The following is a 6,543-nucleotide window of genomic DNA, read 5'->3' as shown; positions in this document are numbered from 1 at the left end:
GAGATTTAAACATAAAATCAAAATGTGGAATATCTTAAAAAGTAATTTTTAGGAGAATGAAGATAGATACAATAGTTTATTTCATTTGTTTATTTTCGCCTAGGGTGTCCTTTAAGTGACAAGACTATACTCTGTACAGTGCTGTGTAAGATGTCAGTGCTATTTAAATACTTATTTAATTAATTGCTAAAAAATTGCAGCGCAAGCTCCCGTTTCTCGCGAGATGATGCCATATGGCTAGTGCTCCGTGTGTGGATTGAACTCACGACCTTCAGATTATGAGACTGACGCGCTACCGAGGAAGTATAAGGACAGTGCTCCGTGTGAGGATTGAACTCACGACCTTCAGATTATGAGATTGACGCAATACCTACTGCGCTAACGAGGCAGTGTAAGGACAGTGCTCCGTGTGAGGATTGAACTCACGACCTTCAGATTATGAGACTGACGCGCTACCTACTGCGCTAACGAGGCATTATAAGGACAGTGCTTCGTGTGAGGGTTGAACTCACGACCTTCAGATTATGAGACTGACGTGCTACCTACTGCGCTAACGAGACTGCCTCGTTAGCGCAGTAGGTAGCACGTCAGTCTCATAATCTGAAGGTCGTGAGTTCAATCCTCACACAGAGCACTGTCCTTATGATGCCATATGGCGTCGTGGAGGAACAACAGAGCAGCTCTCTCACTGCCATCCTGCGATAGGCGGACAAGAAGCGGTTAAAAGGTATAAAGATTCAAAGAGCACAGGAGCATATTTGAGCAACACTATATCTACTATATATCTAATATGTATTTAAATCATTACTGAGATCACTAAACATGCCCTTAAATATTTTGCCTCAAAAATATAATCTATTGTATAAGCATATCTTGAATCATAAAAATGAATCATAACATTGACAAATTTCTTTGCCAATGAAAAGTTCCTAACTTCCTGATGCAATGGAACAATTCACTAATGAATAATAATATCGTGACTCTGTGTTTAAATATATTTAAATTTGGTATGAATAATAAAATCGTGACTCTGTGTTTAAATATATTTAAATTTGGTAGGTTAACGGGTAGCTTTGCTTTTTTTGAACATAATATCTATGTCAGAATGGGAAAATTGTTAGATTAGTAACATGCATTAAGCCACATGGAATGTCTAATAAAGATTTAAATGCTGAAACAGTATAGCTTTAATACAAAGCAAAGTAGCCTGTAGATTTAACATTCTGTGTCATTAAAGCAGAATTAGAGTAAAAATTTCTCCTCTGCTCCAATACATGTGTAACATTATTTTAAGTGCAAACACTTGCATACACGTCTTTCCCTGTCTATCTCTATAGCTGCTATCACAGAGAATGCAAGATGGAGTGAAAAATTAATACACACAAATTTACATCTGCCTGTGGCATAATCTCTTGATCTCTTCTCATAGGCTGCTGCTGGCAGGGCCGGATTTGTACTCTTTACCACCCTAGTCCACTGTCACCAGCTGCCCCCCTTCAGTATAGGTAGCAAGATGACCCCTCCCACCTTCCCTCTAATATAGGTAGCCAGATGACTCCTCCCCCCTTTCCCTCCAGTATAGGTAGCCAGATGACCCCTCCCCCTTCCCTCTAGTATACGTAGCCAGGTGACTCCTCCCACTTTCCCTCCAGTATAGGTAGCCAGATGACTCCCTTAATTCCCCCCCCTCTTCAGTATACGTAGCCGCCAGCTCGCCTTTACACCGCAGCAACTATCTGTGTCACTCATTTCTCCACCCATCTTCAGTGCAGAAGCTTCCTCTTCCTTTCCATATCCAATGCTGCCCAAGTCCATAGCCGCAGCAGCCACAATGCAAATGTGCACAGAGAGCAAGGTGGCTGCTGCACAGACAGCTAGCAGCAGAGTACCGAGGTCAGGCACTCGCCTGATCTCCCTGCATTGCAGCATTTGCAAGCTTGCAAATGCTGTACCAGTTTAGCCTGCTGCTTTGGTGCCATTCCTACTGTGGTGCCCTAGGCCATGGCCTAGGCGGCCTTGGCCTAAATCTGGCCCTGGCTGCTGGACTTTGCTGTGTATTCTGGAAACAAATGAATTGTTTAGTAGATTAATAATCTGAACTTTTGGCACCTTAACACCAATTGATTTTGGCGATGCTCATTCACAGGCAAGGCAGCTGCTTGGTCAATCAGTGGGCTTTTTTTCTTTGTGGGACATTTCTTTAACAAGAAAGGGCCGATTTGTCATGAGATTGAATTTACACATCTTGCTCACTCATCTCTAGTTAAAGGCAGACAATTATCCAGTCAATAAAAGAGGTGAGTTGTGTTTTTCACTGTATGTTACGCCTGAGTGTCCAGTCCAGGACTGTTGCTTGGGCCTAGTCCACTCCCTCCTGGATGAGTAAATGTTCAGCATGTCCACATGACCATTCACCTTTGGGACTGTCACTGCTGTGAACAAGGTGAAAGTGTGTGACAGCTAGGTAGCTGCACGCCATCCCTATTTCTACTGCGTGCAACTATAAGGAGTATGTGTGTCCTGACACAGAGATGGCAAAAATTGGCACTATGATGTATGTGAGAAAAATAAACAAATAGGACACCATACTCAGCTGTGAAGGTACCTTGCTGCTTGCTGCATGTCTATGGAGAACACAATCATCAGATAAGCACCTACTGGAAGCAGTAAAGGGTTTCAAGGGAATCTGCAGGCTGCCATATTTACAGTATATCCTAGAATATAAGCCAACATCATGTATAGGTCAACTCAAATTTGGACCCGCTTAAACAGGAATTTTTTACTGACTCAAGTATAAGTTTATCCAGCAAAGTGGCTGCATGTGGGAGCCAGGAGGAATTAACAGCTGCTCTTGGGGACCAGGAGGGGTTAATGACTATACTTCATTAAGTATTGCAGCTATTAACACCTCCTGGTCCTTAAAGGGAACCTTAACTGAGAGTGATATGGATGTTTCCTGTTAAACAATACCAGTTGCCTGGCAGTCCAGCTTATCTCTGTGACTGCAATAGTGGCTGAATCACACCCTGAAACAAGCATGCAGCTAATCCAGTCTGACTTCAGTCAGAGCACCTGATCTGCATGCTTGTTCAGGGGCTGTGGCTAAAAGTATTAGAGACACAGTATCAGCAGGTGATTCAGGCAACTGGTATTATTTTAAAAGGAAAAATCCATATCCTTCTCCGTTTAGGTTCCCTTTAAGAGCAGCTAACAATGGCCCCAAGTCCCCAAGTGCTGCAATTATCCACTCCCCCTCCATAGTAAGCACTGCAGATCAGTATCTTTCCCCCTGCCCTTTCCTTATTAATTGTTGTAGCCAGGACTTTCATACCTGTGTTTTCTTGGCATTTCCTTTATCACTTCATGTCACTTACCACTGGGTACATTGGTTCAAATGGGAATGTCACTAATAGTACATATATTGCTTAGTATTGCAGCTACTTGTTGGTAAAAATGTCAGTGTCTCAAAGGCAATGAATGTCTCCAAAACCTCATATCAAACGTAAGCTTTACTAAGTAGTGCGTTTCCAAGCAAAAGAGGGCAGTGGGAGGGGGGTTGTAAAGCATGCTGGCCCCTGCGACTTGCCCTTCAAAGGTTGAAAGAGAGGTGCACCCCCCAAGCCCCTCGGCTGTGAGTCAGAAATTCAGGTCCAACTCGAGTACAAGTTGGCCCCTTTACTTTTATTTAGTGAGTCAGACCTAAATTTCTAGACTTAGGCTACTTACACACCAGGACGTTACAGGCGCACGTTAGTGCAGCCTGTAACGCAGCCCACCGCACAGCACTACAAAGTCAATGAGGCTGTTCACACTGCCCACGTTGCGTTACACAGTAACACTGCACGTTCGGGCAAAGTGCAGCGTACTGTGCGTTCTGAGCGGCTTAAGCCTCGTTAGACTGTTTGCACATGCTCAGTGGGGGGCGAGAGGAGGCGGGGAGATGCCACTACAGTAGCCGCGCACATGGCTACTTAATATGCACTGCACTGGCGGCTGCTGATTGGCCGGTGGGACCACGTGATGCGGAGTGTCTCACTCCCCATCACGAGGTCCCGCCGGCCAATCAGCGCCACTCTGGTAGACCTTATGCGGATAGAGCCGCCTAACGCGGCTCACTCTAACGTCCTCTCCCGCACCACCATGCGTTGCGTTGGGGGCACGTTATGCGACCTTAACATCCCCTCTAACGCAATGTCCTGGTGTGTAAGTAGCCTTATAGTTGAGTATATACAGGTATTTCATTTTAAACAATACCAGTTGCTTGACAGTCCTGCAGATCTTTCTAGCATTAGTAGCATCTGAATTGCACATCTGAAACACGCATCTGGCTAATCCAGTCAGAGCACCTGCTCTGCATGCTGTTTAAGGGTCTAAACCTATTAGCAGTAGAGAATCAGCAGAACATCCCACCAAGCAATTCGCATGGTTTAAAAGGAAATAAATATTTCAGCATCCATATCCCTCTCAGTTCAGGTGTGCAATACGGGTGGGATCTTTATATCAGAATGCATAATTCAATAAGTCACTGACACATTGTTGGGCTGTAGCAACTGATGAAAAATAATAAACCTCAATCTCTACAGTGAGTAGTAAACATGCCCTTTCAGCATTGCAGACTTTTTTGTGACGGAGTTGGCAAGTTTACTTTTTAAGTGTTCTTGCTTCAAAATTATAAATACCTCTTATAGAGACTGCAATTCCTTGCCAGAATTACGTAAGAGTGATCATTCCTGCCAGCTCTTAAATGTATCCATTCACCTTACTAATCTGTATATTTGCAGCTTTAGTGCTTTTGTGTGTTAATGACCTTTTAAACATTTTATAGCTGTGGTCTAAATAATCCTTCTGTAAAAGGCATTACTGAGTACTGACTCTTAATTAATATAATTGTTTACATAAGCCCTTTATCTTCAATGTACCAGGAGAGATCTATAAGTTAATATTTAGAATTTTGATCTGCTTTAATAAATTCCCTTAGGTAGCAGTGGCTTGTGATAAGCTCCTTGTTGTGGAACATTTTGTAAGACCTTCTACCTTACATAACCTTATGTTCTATTATAGCATGCAATATCACTGCATTGTTGAAAAGAATGCTGGCGTCATGATCCAGTACTCTCTAATAAATATTTTTTGTGAGAATGTCTGTTTACCCAGGTTAGCATTTTGCATTTGAATACCCCAGCTGGCAAATACAATCACTTTAAACTTCTCCTGACATCGTACTACCTTCCTTCCACTGAATGATGACAGTGGGACTGATTCAGCACATTTCTGTGGTGCTATTAACACCAGTTTTAAAGAGACACTGAAGCGAAAAAAAATGATGATGTTATGATTTGTATGTGTAGCACAGCTAAGAAATAAAACATTAAGATCAGATACATCAGTGTAATTGTTTCCAGTACAGGAAGAGTTGAGAAACTCCAGTTGTTATCTCTATGCAAACAAGCCATTAAGCTCTCCGACTAAGTTAGTCCTGGAGAGGGCTGTTATCTGACTTTTATTATCTCAACTGTTCCTGGACTATTTACTTTTCCTCTGCTAGAGGAGAGGTCATTACTTCACAGACTGCTCTGAAAGACTCATTTTGAATGCTGAGTGTTGTGTAATGTGCACATATTATAGGATGATGCAATGTTAGAAAAAACACTATATACCTGAAAATAAAAGTATGAGAATATTTTCTTTGCTGCTAATCTTCTAGTAATTATTCATAGTACACAACCAATTCACTATATCATATTTTTTTTTTCGCTTCAGTGTCTCTTTAACTCCTTTTTTAGGGTTTTGTTTTGTTTTTTGCTTTAACTTTATCTTCATTTTCAAAAACATTTAACAATTTAAGAAAACGTTAACACCAATTTTGCTTCTAATGATGTGCAAAAATAAATGCATTTCCTGAATTAGAACGTACATTAACTGTCTGTAAACTATCCAGTGATATATCTGACTTTTTCAGTCACTGTTTATGGGTGGCTTAGGGACTGCAGAGTCAATAAAAACACGCTGAAGGAGGATTTTCTTCTGTCTTGCCTGATGAGGGTCTGAATATGGTCCATCTTCTGCAAGCTCTTCTGTTCAACTAATATCTTGCTACCAACTCCTCTTCTATGTATAAGCTTGCCTGTCTGTAAACTGTTTACTTTACACTGTGAGGCAGAGAAGGAGAGACAGGAACACACAGAGCTGCAGCTGATGGTTATTTACACACATTTGAAGCTATAATTCTGCTTCCTATCATTCGGAACATATTTTACTCTCAATATTAATACCAGTGAATATTGTCTATGTATGCTGGATGTGCTGGACACAGTCCTTTATAGTAATGCCTACAGTGAAAACTGTTCTCTGCAAATGACATATTTTCTTTACATAAAACGTGAAAAGAAGCCTTTGTATTGCTATTTGCTAGTAATTACTGGAAATATATGTGACATTTAGAATTTTAGTTAACTTTGATAGTTGTCCTTTAACCCTCCTGGCGGTATATTAAAAACCGCCAGGGGGCAGCGCAGCCGTTTTTTTGATTTATTTTTTTTTATA

At 41.5% G+C, this 6,543-nt stretch overlaps 1 non-coding gene across 1 annotated transcript; it reads right to left on the bottom strand.

Annotated features, from left to right (window-relative positions):
- Positions 1 to 401: 401 nt before the first annotated feature.
- TRNAM-CAU (transfer RNA methionine (anticodon CAU)) lies at positions 402 to 474 on the bottom strand. The gene has a single exon. It is a non-coding gene; the product is annotated as a tRNA-Met (tRNA).
- Positions 475 to 6,543: the final 6,069 nt, after the last annotated feature.

The sequence above is a fragment of the Hyperolius riggenbachi genome, chromosome 8, assembly GCF_040937935.1.
Source record: "Hyperolius riggenbachi isolate aHypRig1 chromosome 8, aHypRig1.pri, whole genome shotgun sequence".
Classification (NCBI taxonomy): Eukaryota; Metazoa; Chordata; class Amphibia; order Anura; family Hyperoliidae; genus Hyperolius; species Hyperolius riggenbachi.
This window is presented reverse-complemented; position numbering and strand designations above follow the sequence as displayed.